We start from the raw sequence: 18,419 nt of genomic DNA, 5'->3' as shown, positions 1-18,419 counted from the left end.
TTGGATTACTAGTGCCTGGTGAAATAATCTATTTTTATTTATGTTGATTGAGGGGAAGAGAAGACAGAGAGCTATTCTTGAGGCACAGCTGACACTTACTAATGTTTTCTGCATCCCTGCACAATCAAGGGGCTTGAAGGTATTCATTTCCCAGGCCTATGTATAAAGAATATCATTTGGGCAGGATACTAGAGGGCGCCCAATATCCATGAACCTCAGCATCAATCAGAACACTGAAGGGAGCAGGAGAGAAATCTGGAGGAGGTAGGGTGTTCAGATTCATGATATTCTTCTTCAGTTCTCGGCCTGAAGGCAGGTCTGACAACCATCACATGTAACGCAAGGAGGCAGCCCCGAATCCATGCCAGCCACAACAGGTTGGCATCAATCTGATCCACACTGGCTGTCTGGCCAACTGTAATCAATCACTCCTTTCAAGTAAAGCAGCATTTCACTTGCACTTCCCTCAATTTAGTCTACTGCATTTGCTGCTCCCAATGCGGTCTCCTCTACTAGGAGGAGAGACCAAACGCAGACTAGGTGACCGCTTTGCGGAACACCTTCGGTCTGTCCACAAGCATGACCCAGACCTCCCTGAACCTTGCCATTTCAACACACCACCCTGCTCTCATGCCCACATGTCCATCCTTGGCCTGCTGCAATGTTCCAATGAAGTTCAATGCAAACTGGAGGAACAGCACCTCATCTTCCGACTAGGCACTTTTTATATACCTACAGAAGTTTTTCAGTCTGTTATTATGTTCCTCACTGGTTTTCTTTCATGTTCTTTTTTTTTCTCTTTCTTATTCAATTTCTTGGTTTTCCTTTGCTGAATTTTTAAATTGCTCCCAACCCTCAAACTTACTACTTTTTGGCAACTTTATATGCTTCTTCCTTTGATCTAATAGAATCTATAACTTCTCTTGTTAGCCATGGTTGGATCACTTTTCCTACTGGCTTTTTGTGCCTTAAAGGAATGTAAATTTGTTGCAAATCATGTATTAAATCTTTAAATGCTAGCCATTGCCTGTCCACTGTCATACTTTTTAATGTAGTTCCCCAATCTACCTCAGCTAACTTGCACTTCATGCCTTCGTAGTTTCTTTTGTCCAGATTAAAACTCTAGTTTTGATTGAACTACATCACTTTCAAACTTTATGTAATATTCTATCACCTTATGGCCACTCTTCCCTAAAGGCTTCTTTCTCATTGCACAATACTAGGGGTGGAATTGTCCAAGATTTGCATTGGGTGCGGTGACGATGTTTTACCCGCCGGCCGCAATGGCAGGTTTTCACGCCGTATCATCCCAAACCCACCACATTACTTATGCATTCCCGGGAAACACGCCATTTCCATGGCAGGCGGGCTGTCATTTGCCCACCACGCCATCACCTCACCACTTCATCATGTCAGGCACCACATTTAAAGTGAACCCACGCTCAGTGCTTCCAGCCCAGGACTGCAGCTAAGAAGGCATTGCCCCAAAAGGCAAGAAGACTGCAGCCCTCAAGACCTTTTGGATGCTGTGGAGGTCTGCTGTGGTGTTCTCTACCCCCGCTCTGGCCGCAGGAGACACAGCTACATTACCACTCCAGCTTGGTAGGCAATGGCAGCGGTGGTCAGTACCAGTGCCAGTGCTGCACAGAAGAGGTTGGCCATCCAATGCAGATAGAGGATGAATGATCTCATCCATGCAGCCAGGGTATGGCAACCATCTCATCACTCTAAACTCACACACTCAAGCCCATCGCACATTCACTGGCATCTCACTCGCTGCCAACTCAAGAGACATCACCACCATTCTCACACAAATGCCTTCACATATTCATGCAGTCAAATCTCCTCTGGAGACTGCCTCCTCTGCCTTCACCATTTTGAGGCCACTTACACAAGTCAACATGTGCCCCCACACACACCCTGGGATACCCTCCTTCCCCGGTACAGCCCTCACCCTGCAGGGAAGACCCTTGCCTGAAGCCACTTCTCCCCCTTCCCCAAGCAAGACCTTGTCCTGCAGCCGTTGAAAAGCCATCCATATAAGGCTGATCTGGTAAGTAGAGACCTGCCCGTGAGCCCCTCTAAAAGTGATGTGGTGCTGTCTGTGAAGCCTGGCGCTGATGACTACGAGTGCTGACCAAAGCAAAGTAGGCAAACAAACCTTGACTCCCGAGCAAAGTGCTGCCTGCCAAGTGCATGCCTTATATATGCTGTTGTGAAACGTGTCAGCTTGATTTCCCGCCAATGTGGGCGGACGGTCCAATGGAGAGGATGAATCCGGCGGGCCGGCCTTATAATGATATGCTGATGTATTACAATGAGGTTCCTGACATCCAATGGCGGGAAATGTGGCCCACTATCGGCGGGCTGAGCGGATGATTGCAAATTGGTTTCACACCGTCGTGAAACCGATTGCGCCATATTGTCCACTCACACCACCGTTCACGCCTGATACCGACGGGCATGGAAAATCTCGGCCTAGATCTAAAATAACCCATTGTCTAGTTGGTTCCTCAACATGTATATTTAAATTGAAGCCCCCATGATTATTGTATTACCCTTGTTACATGCACCCCTAATTTCCTGATTTATATCATGCCCTACATTATTAATACTATTTGGTGGCCTATAAAACAACTCATACCAAAGTTTGCTGCCCTGTTCTATTTCTTAGTTCCACCCAAACTAATTCTACATCTTGGCCTTCGATTCCAAGATCCTATCTCACTAATATACCAATCCTTTCCTTTATTAACATCACTGCCTCATCTCCTTTTTCTTTTTACCTATCCTTCCTAAATGCAGTGTACCCTTGAACTTTCAGTTCAGAACCTTGGTCACCCTGCAAACATGTCTCTGTAATGGCAATTAGGCCAAATCTGTTTACTTCCATTGGCGCTGTCAATTCACCTACCTTGTTGTGAATGCATTCAGATAGAGTGCCTTTACTTCTGCTTTATTATTTTTGCAATGTCTAGCATTAATTACTGGCACCCTCTTACGTTTGTACACTCGGTCCCTTCCTGTCACACTCTGATAACCATTTCCCCTATTGTCATGGCAGCAGATCACAGCCCGAATCACTTGTGGGCATATTCAATTTTTTTGAGGAAGACTTTTTTTAAAAAAAAATACACACAAGCAAAAGCTGGCTGAGACTGTAAAGTACCCACTTTTTGGAAACTTCCTTTGTGAATTATACTTGACCGACTGGTCCAGAGAGAATGGAATGTCGCACCTAAACAGGTCTCAAGGCCTACTTCGGACAGAGACACCTGAACGAGGGCAATGCAATGCAAAAGACTGAACTGTAATCTCCTGTGGTTCCATCCTCTGTTGAGTTATGGCTCAGAATATGGACATGATCTGAGTTGAAAGAAAGCAGAACTGGATGAAAGACATATTTCCAGGAATACACAAAAAAAGGGTTAAAAGGCTGGCTGAAAACCTAATCTGTGTGGTCTAGTGCTCTACTTCTGGTGTTCGAGTGTGTGCTGTGAAGGTCACAGCAGAAGAACAGCAAATAGTCTTCCCTGCAGTTTGCAGGCAAAAGTCTCTATCTCTTCTCTCTCCCTGGCTGGAGGCAAGACACACATCAGCAAAGCCATAGTCAAAAAGGAAACAGGACAACTCCTTTAGTTAACCTGCAGAACCATGTGTCTCCAAACCAACTGCCTAACTGCCAAAGTCAGTTCTACCGGAATCACCCAATTTATTTGGCGCAATGTTTCGCCATTTACTCCTGACGGACAAGCCAAAGACTGACCTGTATATCTTTTTTAACTTTTATTTTTGGGCTCAATGTCTCATTTCTGATAGCCTGAATTTTGTGATCGCTGGGCGCGCGCAATCAGTGGGCCCGAGAGCGGACGGGAAACAGTCCCCCGATCGCGATCAGCCCCCGACTGCGAGTTCAAATGGGTTGGTCAATTAATGGCCAGTCAGCATGAAACATGCCCTGAGAAAGGCTCAGTACTGCCGGTGGGGGTGGGAAGTGGGTGAGCGCTGACAGCACCATGGGTGCTGGTGAGCATTTCCACTGAGCTCCCTGAAGGCAAACAGATGCCTCAGGGAGCTGCAGACCTCCAAATAATAAAAAGAAAGCACAAAAATGCTGCAAAAAAATGTCCATGCAGCGAAATCAAGCACCTGAAAGCAGACCTCATAAAAACGCTGTCCCCAGGTATTTCTTTTTATTTTATATCCTCATGGAGATTTCATCACACCCTAGGATGAGGTTTCATCAAAAATGTAAAGCTCGTCTGGAAAACTGACCCATCCGCCGACCGTAAGATTGGATGGGCCATGAAAATTTGCTTACAATTGGGCCGTTAATGAGTTTAATTGCCCGCTTTATTGTTGGCAGGTGCACGCAGAAGTTGGAAGAGCGCCCGCTGAACGAAATATCGCACAATGACGTTGGGACGCTCGCCTAACGACATCCCATGTGATTTTATGCCCGTACGGGTCAGGCGCGCGCCCGCCCATGGGATGTAATATTCTGGCCAATCTGTGTGCATGTGTGTTGCGTTTTCGTTGTTTTTTCTCCGTTTTAATTAACTAATTAACTTAGGGGAGGATTTTCAGAATCACAGAGTCACAGAATCACAGAATCACACAGTGCAGAAGAGGCCCTTCGGCCCATCGAGTCTGCACTGACACATGAGAAACACCTGACCTACCTACCTAATCCTATTTACCAGCACTTAGCCCATAGCCTTGAATGTTATGACATGCCAAGTGCTCATCCAGGTACTTTTTAAAGGATGTGAGGCAACCCGCCTCCACCACCCTCCCAGGCAGCGCATTCCAGACCGTCACTACCCTCTGGGTAAAAAAGTTTTTCCTCACATCTCCCCTAAACCTCCTGCCCCTCACCTTGAACTTGTGTCACCCGGTGACTGACCCTTCAACGAAGGGGAACAGCTGCTCCCTATCTACCCTGTCCATGCCCCTCATAATCTTGTACACCTCGATCAAGTCGCCTCTAAGTCTACTCTACTCCAATGAAAACAACCCAAGTCTATCCAACCTCTCTTCATAACTTAAATGTTTCATCCCAGGCAACATCCTGGTGAATCTCCTCTGCACCCCCTCCAGTGCAATCACATCCTTCCTATAATGTGGTGACCAGAACTGCACACAGTACTCCAGCTGTGGCCTCACTAAGGTTCTATACAACTCCAACATGACCTCCCTACTTTTGTAATCTATGCCTCAATTGATAAAGGCAAGTGTCCCATATGCCTTTTTCACCACCCCACTAACATGCCCCTCCGCCTTCAGAGATCTATGGACACACACGCCAAGGTCCCTTTGTTCCTCAGAACTTCCTAGTGTCATGCCGTTCATTGAATACTTCCTTGTCAAATTACTCCTTCCAAAGTATATCACCTCACATTTTTCAGGATTAAATTCCATATGCCACTTATCTGCCCATTTGACCATCCCGTCTATATCTTCCAGTAGCACAAGACCTCACTATTAACCACCCAGCCAATCTTTGTGTCATCCGCAAATTTACTAATCCTAACCCCCACATAGTCATCTATGTGGTTTACATAAATGATGAATAATAGGGGACCCAGCACAGATCCCTGTGGTACGCCACTGGACACTGGCTTCCAATCACTAAAGCAACCTTCTGTCATCACCCTCTGTCTCCTACAACTAAGCCAATTTTGAATCCACCTTATCAAATTACCTTGTATCCCATGTGCATTTGCCTTCTTTATAAGTCCCGTGTGGGACCTTGTCAAAGGCTTGGCTAAAATCCATATAAACTACATAAACTGCACTACCCTCAGCTACACACCTGGTCACCTCCTCAAAAAAATTCAATCAAATTTGTTAGGCATGACCTCCCTCTGACAAAGCCATGCTGACTATCCCTGATCAAACCTTGCCTCTCCAAGTGGAGATAGATTCTCTCCTTCAGAATTTTCTCCAATAGCTTCCCTACCACTGACGTGAGACTCACTGGCCTGTAGTCCCCGGGCTTATCTCTACAGCCCTTCTTAAATAGTGGAGCCACATTAGCTGTTCTCCAGTCCTCTGGCACCTCCCCCGTGGCCAGGGAGGAATTAAAGATTTGGGTCAGAGCCCCTGCGATCTCCTCCCTTGCCTCCCTCAGCAGTCTGGGCACAAATCATCCAGACCTGGAGACTTGTCCACTTTAAGCCTGCCAACACCTCCAATACCTTGTCACTCCCTATATCAATTTGCTCAAGAACCTTGCAGTCTCTCTCCCCGAGTTCCATACCTTCATCCTCATTCTCTTGGGTGAAGAGGGCTGGGAAGTATTCGTTCAACACTCTAACGATGTCTTCTGCCTCCACCCATAGATTGCCCACTTGGTCCCTAATGGGCCCTACTCTTTCCCTGGCAATCCTCTTCCCATTGATATACTTACAGAATATCTTGGGATTTTCCCTACTTTTACCAGCCAGAGCTTTCTCATATCCCCTCTTTGCTCTCCTATTTGCTTTCTTAAGCTCCACCCTGACTGTCTGTACTCCACTAATGCCTCCGCTGATTTTCTCCCCTTGTACCTGCTAAAAGCCTCTCTTTTCCTTCTCATCGTAATCTGAATATCTCTGGTCATCCATGGTTCTCTGGGCTTGTTACTCCTTCCTATCACCCTAGAGGGAACATGTTGAGCCTGTACCCTCCCCATTTCCCTTTTGAACACCCCCCACTGCTCTTCTGCAGATTTCCCCACAAGTAGCTGTTCCTAGTCTACCTTGGCCAGATCCTGCCTTATTTTACTAAAATCCACTCTCCCCCAATCCAAAACATTTTTTTTCAGCCTGTCTATTTCTTTGTCCATAACAAGCTTATTTTCCCCTTGTCAGGCGGGCGCGACAGGTGGGCCCGGGAGTGGCCGCACAATGGTTTTACACTTGCCGGCCAGCCAGCATGAATGGCGAGCTGAAACGTTCAGCGCTGTCTGGGTGGGGGTGGCGGAGGAGGGTGACCGCGGAAGTCAGCGCCTGCCCGTGGGTGCGCCCACAGGAAGTCCCCTGAAGGCACAGAGCTACCTCAAGGAGCTGACGATTTTCAACTTCACAACTAAAGAATGGTAAACTAAGGGAAACATGTCCCCTCATGTCACACTGTCACATGAGCAGGGACATGTTAAAAATGAGTTTTAAAAGACTTAATTTTTTTTAAATCACTGTTCGAAACTTCATCCCGCCCGTGGATGAGGTTTCACAAAAAATGCAAAGGCCACTGGACGTATTCACCCGCCCGCTAATCGAATGGTTGGATGGGCAATGAAAAATTCCATTTAATTAATTGATTAAGGGCCTTAATAGGCCCTGTAATTGTCGGCGGGCGCTCTGCCGGCTCTTGTGTGTGTCCACTGAATGAAATATTGTGAGAGTGCACGATGACTTCGGGGTACTCACCCAACATCATTGCGCATATTTTTATTCCCATTTGGGTTAGGTGCGCACCCACCTGATGAGGGAAAAATTCTGCCCTTACTCTGCCTCTGACTCAAGGGAAGCCTGGCTAAATTGACTCCTTCTAAAACATAAATACCTTTGGACTGGGAAAAGGCATCCATGAGGGAAGGGATCCTTTTGAAGTTAACCTTATTGTGACCAACTGAAAGGGTTGAGTAAAGAAGGGGAGCCAACTCATTCCTCCTCATCCAGAAGTATAACAACATTAGGGTCCGTTCAGGAAGTTAACACATTGGAGACTGGTCGTTACATTATTGCTATCCTGCTCTCTTACCTTCTCCTCTTGCTTTAGTTTATCACATCTTCCCTCACCCCAACTATTTAGTTTAAAGCCCTCTCTACTGCTCTAGTTATATGACTGGCCTGAACACTGGTCCCAGCATGGTTGAAGTGAAGACCGTTCCAATGGTACAACACCTACTTTCCTCAACACTGATGCCAGAGCCCCAGAATCGAAACCCATTTCCCCCACACCAATCCTTGAACCACACTCCTTTAACTCTCTAACCTTATTTACCCAACACAAATTTGGTTATTACCTTTGAGGCTCTGCTTTTTAGCTTAGACCCTAGCTGCTCATACTCTCCAAGCAGAACCTCCTTCCTAGTCCTACCTATATCATTGGTACCTATGTGGATCACGATCACTGGATCATCCACCTCCCACCGCAAGTTCCTCTCCAGCCCAGAGCAGAGGTCTTAAACCCTGGCACCGGGCAGACAGCAAAGCCTTCTGGACTCTCGCTCTCGGCTACGGAGAACTGTGTCTTTCCCCCTCACTAGGCTGTCCCTTACTAATGCTACATCCCTGTTAGCACCCCCACCCCCACTCGCCCCCATTTGAATGGCTTCCTGTACCATGGTGCCACGGTCAGTTTGCTTATCCACCCTGCAGTCCCCACCCTTGTCTGTGCAGGTTACAAGCACCTTAAAACTTTTGGACAATTGTAAGGGCCGAAGCTCCACTACTTCTGCCTTCTTGATCCCCTTGCCTGCCTTGCTTGCAGTCACACTCTCCTGTCCCTGACCACTGACCAAAACCGAACACCCTATTGTAAGAGGTGTGACCAACTCCTGGAAAAAAATGTCCAGGTAACATACCCTGATGTGTCAAAAACATCTGCAGCTTGGCCTCCAGCTCCGAGCCGAAGCTGCTCAAGCCGCAGATACTTACTGCAGATGTATTTGCCCTGGATCACACTGGCATTCAGGACATCCCACATCCTACATTTGCAGCACATCATCTGCCCTGTGATCCTTATTGTATCTTAATTAAGTAACTAACTAATTATTTTCTTAATTAATTTTTAACTAAATTAATGCCTCCCCTCTCTGCCACTTACTGTGCTAATTTAAACTTAATTAATCTAATAAACTCTATACAATAAATTGGTGGAGATGAGAGAGTGAGTTGAATTTTTTTAGCTTATTCTTTCATGGGATGTGGGCCAGGAGGTGGTCACAAGGACATTTATTGCCCATCCCTAATTACCCTTGAATTGAGTGGATTGCTAGGCAATTTGAGAGGGCAATTAAGGTTCCAAAGAAGAGTCATATTGGACTCAAAACGTTAACTCTGTTTTGCTCTCCACAGATACAACCAGACCTGCTGAGTTTTTCTGTGCATTTTCTGTTTTTATTTCAGATTTCCAGCGTCCACAATATTTTGCTTTTATTTTGATGACTGTTTCATGGTCAATATTACTGAGGCTAGCTTTATATTCCAGATTTATTAATTGAATTTAAATTCCACCAGCTGCCATGGTGGGATTGGAACCTGTGTTCCCACAGCATCAGTCTGGGCCCCTGGATTATTAGCCCAGTGACCTCAGCACTACATTAACATCTTCCCCGGATGTATGTGATCAGAGAGGGAATTGCAGATTGTGGAAAAGTTGAGGATCAGGCAGGCAGTTGGAGATTGGGAACTGGGAACAGAGGAAATTGGAAATTGGTGGAAATTGGACAGAGAACTGGGGATCAGAGAAGGTGTTGAGGATGGAAGGGGGAGTTGGAGATCAGAGAGGGAATTGGGGAGTGGAGAAGGAATTTCGGATTGGGCATCGGATGACGGTGAGTCAGACTCAAGACTGATCATCCCTGCTCTACTTGGCTCACAGATAAAGCCATTTGCCTGATGGTTCTGGCCCTTGTCATGTTCCTCCATCCCTGGAAAACCAGCATGCAGGTGATGAAGGTCATTTTTTAAAAACGTATTCTTTCTTGGGATGCGGGCATCGCTGGCTGGGCCAGCATTTGTTGCCCATCTCTAACTACCCTTGAGAAGGTGGTGGTGAGCCACTTTTTGAACCGCTGCAGTCCATGTGGTAAAGGTACACCCACAGTGCTATTAGGGAGAGAGTTCCAGGATTTTGACATTTAAACATACGAGCATGTGAATTAGGGGCAGGAGTAGGCCACTCAGCCCTTCGAGCCTGCTCCACCATTCAATAAGAACATGGCTGATCTGATTTCTCCACATTCCCAGTGGCAGTGAAGGAACGGTAACGTAGTTCCAAGTCAGGATGGTGTGCAACTTGGAGGGAAACATGCAGGTGATGGTGTTCTTATGGATCTGCTGCCCTCGTCCCTCCAGGTAGCAGGGCTTGCGGGTTTGGAAGGTGCTGTCGAAGGAGCCTTGGAGAGTTGCTGCAGTGCATCCTGTAGATGCTACACACTGATGCCACTGTGCATTGGTAGTGGAGGGAGTGAATGTTTAAGGTGGTGGATGGGGTGCCAAACAAGCGAGATGCTTTGTCCTGGATGGTGTTGAGCTTCTTGGGTGTTGTGGGAGCTACAGTCATTCAGGCAAGTGGAGAATATTCCATCACACTCCTGAGTTGTGCCTTGTAGATGGTGGACAGGCTTTGGGGGTCAGGAGGTGAGTTGCTCACTGCAGATTCCCAGTTTCTGACCTGTTCTTGTAGCCATAGTATTTATATGGCTAGTCCAGTTCAGTTTCAGTCCTGGTAATCCCCAGGTTGTTGATAGTGGGGGATTCAGTGATGGTAATGCCATTACCTATCAAGGGGAGATGGTTAGCTTATCTCTTGTTGGAGATGGTCATTATCTGGCACTTGGGTGGTACGAATGTTAATTGCTACTTGTCAGCCCAAGCCTGAATGTTGTCCAGGTCTTGCTGCATATAGACATGGACTGCTTCTGTATCTAAGGAGTAGCTAATGGTGCTGAACATTGTGCAATCATCAGTGAACATCCTCCCTTCTGACCTTATGATGGAAGGAAAGTCATTGATGAAACAGCTGAAGATGGTTGGGCCTCAGACTCTATCCTGGGGAACTCCTGCAGTGATGTCCTGGAACTGAGGTGATTGACCTCCAACAACTACAACCATCTTCCTTTGTGCTAGGTATGACTCCAACCAGCGGAGAGTTCTCCCCCGGTTCCCATTGACCCCAGTTTTCTAGGGCTCCTAGATGCCACTTTCGGTCAAATGTGGCCTTGATGTCAAGGACAGCCACTCTCACCTCACCTCTTGAATTCAGTTCTTTTGTCCATGTTTGGACCAAGGCTGTAATGAGGTCAGAAGATGAGTGACTCTGGCAGAACTGAAACTGAGCATCAGTGAGCATGTTTTGCTGAGTAAGTGCCACTTGATAGCACTGTTGATGACCCCTTCCATCACTTTACCAATGATCAAGAGTAGACTGATTGGGCGGTAAGTGAGGGGGTTGGATTTGTCCTTTATTGGTGGAGAGGATATACCTGGGCAATTTTCCACATTACTGGGTAGATGCTAGTTTTGTAGCTGTATTGGAACAGCTTCGCTAGGGGTGCAGCAAGATCAGGAGCATAAGTCTTCAGTATTATTGCTGGGATATTGTCAGGGTCCATAGCCTTTGCAGTATCTAGTGCCTTCTGCCATTTCTTGATATCACGTGGAGTGAATCGATTTGGCTGAAGACTGACATCTGTGATACTGGGTATCTCCGGAGGAGTCCAAGATGGATCATCCACTTGTCACTTCTGACTAAAGATTTTTGCAAATGCCTTATCTTTTGCACTGATGTGCTGGGCCCCTCTGTCATTGAGGATGGGCATATTTGTGGAGCCTCCTCCTCCAGTGAGTTGTTTAATTTCCAACCACCATTCATGACTGGGTGTGGTAGGAATGCAGAGCTTAGATCTGATCCATTGGTTGTGGGATTGCTTAGCTCTGTCTTTTGCTTGCTGCATATGCTGTTTGGCACACAAGTAGCTCTGTGTTGCTGCTTCACCAGGTTGATACCTTTTTCTTGGGTATGCCTGGTGCTGCTCCTGGCATGCCCTCTTGCTCTCTTCATTGAACCAGGGTTGATCCCCTGGCTTGGTGGTAATTGTAAAATGTGGAATAAGCTACGAGGTTACAGATTATGGTTGAGTATAATTCTGCTGCTGTTGATGGCCCACAGTGCCTCGTGAATGCCCAGCTTTGAGTTGTTAAATCTGTTCAGAATCTCTCCCATTTAGCATGATAGTAGTGCCACTCAACACAATGAAGGTTAATGCAAAGGCTGTCCACAAGGACTGTGCAGTGGTCACCTCTACCAATACTGTCATGGACAGATGCATCTGCAATGATGAGAAGATGAGTCCCTTTCATTTGTTCTCTCACCACCTGCCACAGACTCAGTCTAGCAGCTATGCCCTTTAGGATTCGGGCAGCTCAGTCTGTAGTGGTGCTACCGAGCCACTCTTAGTGATTGTCATTGAAGTCCTGCACCCTGAATACATTCTGTGCCCTTGCCACCCTCAATACTTCTTCCAACTGGTGTTCAATATGGAAGAGTACTGATTCATCAGGGCATGGTGCAATATGTGGTAATCAGCAGGAGGTTTCTTTGCCCATATTTGATCTGATGCCCTGAGACTTCATGGGGTCTGGAGTCAATGTTGAGGACTCCCAGGGCAACTCCCTCCTGTAGGTATATCATCTTAGGCGGGTCTGTCCTGCTGGTGGAATGATGATGGTGGTGTCTCTGACATCGTTATATGCACCGAATCAGACCTTACTGATTATGTCAGGCTGTCGCTTGACAAGTCTGTGGGACAGCCCTCTGAATTTTGGCATAAACACTTTGGCACTTTATTTACCTTTTGGCACTAGCAATCTATTGAAAAGCACAGGATTAGTAGAAGAAAATGATATCCAGGTCAGTGACAACTCCAAATTAATTTTTTTTCTCCAAGGGCTGGCTTAACAATGAGCAATTTCTCCATGTGTAAACATCAGTGGTTTGAGATTCCACCTTAGAGATTGGCATCTGCACTGAAGTTAGGCAGGGAAATTTGCACTAAACAGCAAGGAGAATTTGACAACCATCCCAGCTGGGAGCTCTACTTACAGAAAGCATAGTCACAGAGTCAGAGCGACAATGTCAGATCTCTCCCCGACTTACAGTCATTGCAAGCATTGGCTCACAGCATTGATGATTAACCCTTTCTCACGATTGATTTGCACTTCCAGTTGGTCATTTATATTATGAGTGAAGCCAATTACACACCAGAGCAAGCTCCCCATAGGGGCAACACACAGAGAGCATTAGATGAAAGTCAAACACTTCAGGCTCACAATTTTGCAAGAACCCCTGATCATTGAATTGGCCCGGATATACAACAAAGCTCCTCCAGCGACTTATTTGGTAAACATCGTAATGAGCTGTGCTAATTAGATAAGTACCAGGGCCAAACCTTGGATATTGCTGTTAATTGATCTTGACAACAGTTTCATCAAGGATTCTAAAATTGGCTTTAGATTGCCTGGGCTAGAAACGCGAAAATTTTGATTGTTGAATATTTCTGGATGTGGCAGGGTCACCATAGTTATATGGTCTGTCCTGCAGCTATGGTACCCAAATTGTTCTAACCTATTGGTTGCTAGTGCTGAATCTACAATGACTCTGTGTGCCCAAGCCAGAGTCTGGGGCATGCATTAGAAACTGGAAGGAGCGAGTGGCTATGGTGCAAAGAAAACTGGGCATGTGGGAGCGACGCTCCCTCTCCATTGCGGGTAAGAACCTGGTCATCAGGTGTGAGGCACTCTCGCTGTTGCTGTTGCAGGTCTGGCCCATTCCAGACTCCTATGCGATGGCGATCACCCGAGCCATCTTTAGCTTTATCTGGAGGTCGAAAATGGATCGTGTCCACAGGGACGTGATGTACAAGCCTCAAGATAAGGGGGGAAAAAACGTGCCCAACATTGCCCTCATTCATACTGATGGCCACCTTTGTGTGCGGCTGCATCAAGTTGTGTGTAGACCCTCAGTACGCAAACACCAAGTGTCACTACGTGCTGAAGTTCTACCTGTCCCCGGTGTTGCAAAGGATGGGTCTGGCCACACTGCCGCGGAACGCTCCAAGTAGTTGGACCATGCCGTACCACCTGTCCCTCGTGGAAAAATTTATTCAGAGATGTCCATCAGGCAGTGGTCGGCACATAACACCTTAGAGGCCCTGCAGGAAAAGGGGAGGGTGGATCCTATGGGATGGTTCCCCGAGCACACTGTCAAAGACTTTTGGCAGAATGGCTCATCGCCAGAACTTTCCAACAAGCACCAAGATGTAGCTTGGCTGGTGGTGAGAAAGGCCCTCCCCGTCAGATCCTTCCTACACGCCAGGAGTCTGACCCCTCTGCACATTGCCCTCGAGGTGGCTGTGGTGGGGACGAGATCGTTGTTCACCTCCTTGTGGAATGTGCCTTTGCAAAGAAGGTCTGGAGAGAGATGCAGTGGTTTTTGTCGAGGTTCATCCCGAGCAGTTCTGTGACACAGGACTCTGTGCTCTACGGGCTGTTCCCAGGGACACACACCGAGACAAACATCAACTGCAGCTGGAGGATCATCAACTCGGTGAAAGACGCTCTTTGGTCTGCCCGAAACTTGTTGGTCTTCCAGCGCAAAGAGTTGTCCCCGACCGAGTGTTGCAGACTGGCGCATTCCAAGGTCCAGGACTACGTGCTGAGGGACGCACTAAAGCTTGGGACAGCCGCCGCAAAGGCGCAATGGGGAAAGGTGGCTGTCTAAGATCTTTCTGCCATAGTGCACCGAGGGGCTGGGAACTGTTGAGAACCCCTCAGGCTGTACAGCTCACATTGAATGTATGCAGTGAATACTAGTTGTATTATAATTGTATTGAAGCACCTCAGAGTGCAACATGATGTATGTTGATAACTCCAAAACCATTGTCTGATTGTCTGTAATGACCATATTGAAATGATTGTAATATTCATTGATTGTGTTGATGCACCTCGTGATCCATGTGTAAAAGTTGAATCTGATTGTGCTCTCTGTGATTGCGATTTTGAAATGCTTTGTAATGTTCTTCCAGATATTTTATGAATAAAGTATATTTTTCAAAAAAAAAGCCAGAGTCTGTTGCAATGGGGAAAGGTCGCTGTCTAAGACCTTTCTGCCATAGTGCACCGAGGGGCTGGGAACTGTTTAGAGCCCCTCGGGCTGTACAGCTCACAATGAATGTATGCATTGAATACTAATTGTGTTGGAGCACCTCAGTGTGCAACATGATGTATGTTGATAACTCCAATACCATTGTCTGTAATGATCATATTGAAATGATTGTAATATTCATTGATTGTATTGATGCACCTTGTGATTCATGTGTAAAAGTTGAATCTTATTGTACTTTTTGTGATGGCGATTTAGAAAGGTTTGGTAATATTCGTCCAGATATTTTATGAATAAAGTACATTTTTCAAAGAAAAAGCCAGAGTCTTTTCTGGATCCAACTGCTCTACACTAATGTCAGTAGCGCAGTTTCAATCAATGGGTGGGAATCAGAAAGCTTTCCAATTAAATCTGGAGTCAGGCATGGCTGCCCCCTCTCTCTCTCTGCCCTGTCCTGTTTGTGTGTTGTATAGAATCCTTTTTTGAGTCCATCAGGAAGGATCTGGGCATAGGAGGAGTGACGATCCCAGGCAGTGGAGGCACTCAGGTGAATTCCTTCCTGTACATGAACAATGTCGTTGCCTTCTGCTCGGATCTGCAGACTGATCAACATCTGCGACCAGTTCGAACTGGCCTCAGGATCCAAGGTAAATCGTGGCAAGAGCGAGGCCATATTCTTTGGGAACTGGGCTGACCGATCCTTTGTCCCCTTCACCATCAGGTCAGACGGCCTGAAGGTGTTGGGGATATAGTTCGGAGGGACCGGGGCATGCGTTAGAAACTGGAAGGAGTGGGTGGCTGTAGTAGAAAGGAAACTGGGCATGTGGGAGCGACACTCCCAATCCATTGCAGATAAGAACCTGGTCATCATGTGTGAGGCACTCTTGGTGTTGCTGTACATTCCTCACTTATGCACGATGGCGATCACCCAAGCCATCTTTCGCTTTATCTGGAGGTCGAAAATGGATCGTGTTCGCAGGGATGCAATGTACAAGCCTCTAGATAAAGGGGGAAAAAACGTGCCCAACATTGCCCTCATCCTGCTGGCCACCTTTGTTTGTGGCTGCATCAAGCTGTGCGTAGACCCTCGATACGCAAACACCAAGTGTCACTACATGCTGAGGTTCTACCTGTCCCCGGTGTTGCAAAGGATGGGTCTGGCCACGCTGCCGTGGAACGCTCGTGTCCCACGTGGAAAAATTTATGCAGAGAAACACCTTTGACCACAAGCCCACCAAGTAACATCCTAGAGGCCCTGAGGGAAAAGGAGATGGTGGATCCTGTGAGATGGTTCCCCGAGCAGACTGTCAAAGTCATTTGGCAGAACGCCTCATCGCCAGATCTGTCCAACAAGCACCAAGATGTAGCTTGGCTGATGGTGAGAAAGGCCCTCCCCGTCAGATCCTTCCAAAACGCTAGGAGTTTCACCCCCTCTGCACGTTGCCTTCGAGGTGGCTGTGGTGGGGACGAGACCATTGTTCACAACCTCGTGGAATGTGCCTTTGCAAAGAAGGAGAGAGATGCAGTGGTTTTTGTCGAGGTTCATCCCAAGCAGTTCTGTGATACAGGACTCTGTGCTCTACAGGCTATTCCCAGGGACACACACCGAGACAAACATCAACTGCAGCTGGAAGATCATCAACTCGGTGAAAGACACTCTTTGGTCTGCCCGAAACTTGTTGGTCTTCCAGTGCAAAGAATTGTCCCTAACCAAGTTTTGCTGACTGGCACATTCCAAAGTCCAGGGCTATGTGCTGAGGGACGCAATGAAGCTTGGGGCAGCTGCCGCAAAAGCGCAATGGGGAAAGGTCGCTTTCTAAGACCTTTCTGCCATAATGCACCGAGGCTCTGGGAATTGTATAGACCCCTCGGGCTGTATGACTCACCTTGAATGTATGCAGTGAAAACTACATGTGTCACAGTTGTATTGAAGCACCTCAGAGCGCAACATGATCTATGTAGATAACTTAAATACCATTACACTGCCTGACTGTCTATTATGACCATGCTGAAATGTCTGTAATGTTTATTGATTGTATTGAAGCACCTCAGGATCTACGTGGAAAACTTGAATATGATTACACTTGTTGTGATGGCCATTTTGAAATGTTTTGTAATGTTCTTTCAGATATTTTATGAATAAAGTATATTTTTCCAAAAAAAACTCAGCAGGAGAATAAACTACCAGCATTTGCACCCGTGTTCACTCTCCAGTGATTCATGCTGGACTACAAGTTTATAGGCATTGAGTGAGGATGGAATTTATTTCCTTTATTCTTACGTGGGAAGTGGACGTTGCTGGAAAATCTAGCATTTGTTGCCCATCCCTAATTGCCTTGAACTGAACATTTCAGAGGACAGTTAAGAGCCAACAAACCACATTGCTGTGGGTTAGGCATCATGTGCAGGCCAGAGGCAGCAGATTTTCTCCTCTAAAGATGAGCATTTACGACAATCAATGATATTGTCATGGTCACCATTACTGAGACTAGCTTTACAATTCCAGATTTATTAATTGAATTTAAATTCCACCAGCTGCTGTGGTGGGATTTGAACTCAAGGCCCCAGTGAATTAGCCTTAGTGAATTAGCCAATTAGTGAATTGGGCTATGGCCAAAGGCCTGGGCCTCTGCATGACTATCTTAGTGACATTACTACTATGCTACCATCTCCCCTACTTACATAAAGAGAAATAAACATATTAAAAATGACAAATTAATTTTGTTAAGCAGCACACTCCACAATAGAGTGAACAACAGAAATTATTATTGACTAATTCTTAGTACCTAATGCCTTGTTAAGCCATATCATAAATCCAAACTCCAATGAACAGAGTTAAACCAAGTTGGTTCAAAATAATAAGAACACCTTGCACTTATATTGCACCTTTAATGTACAGAAAATATCACAAGGTGCTTTACCAAAGTGTAATCCGACAGAAAGAAGCAATGCTGAGTCAAAGAGGGCTATACTAGGAGGTCAGATTAAAAGCTTGGCTGAACTGAGGAGAGCCTAAGGCCAATTCTAAGGAGGGTCTCAAAGGAGGAGAGAAAGGCTGAGAGACAAAGAGATTTAAGAGGGAATTCCAGAATTAAGGGCCTGGATGGCTGAAGACATAGATGCCAATGGTGGGGAAAGAAGGGCTTTCACAGGGGTAACACAGAGATCCAAAGGGTTGTTCAGCTGGAGAATGTTACAGAGACAGGGAGGGCTGAGGCCATCAAAGAAGTTCAACACAAAGATGAATATTTTAAATTTTAGCGTTGTGACACAGGACTCCAGTATCGGTCGGCAAAGACAGCATGAATGTGGAACGGTGCATGGGGTGCAGGATAAGATAAAAGAAGCAGAGTTTTGGATCAGCTGAAACTTATGAAGGCTAAAGGATGAGAAGCCAGCTAGGAGAGCATTTGAAGAGTCAAGTCTGCAGTTGGGAAATGCATGAATGAGGCTGCAGATGGGTTGAGGCAAATGCTAAGGTGTGGGATGTTATGGAGGTGGAAGTAGGTGATCTTCATGATGGAGAGGATATGGGGTCATAAGCG

Source organism: Cetorhinus maximus, chromosome 7 (assembly GCF_964194155.1).
Source record: "Cetorhinus maximus chromosome 7, sCetMax3.hap1.1, whole genome shotgun sequence".
In the NCBI taxonomy this organism is placed as follows: Eukaryota; Metazoa; Chordata; class Chondrichthyes; order Lamniformes; family Cetorhinidae; genus Cetorhinus; species Cetorhinus maximus.
This window is presented reverse-complemented; position numbering follows the sequence as displayed.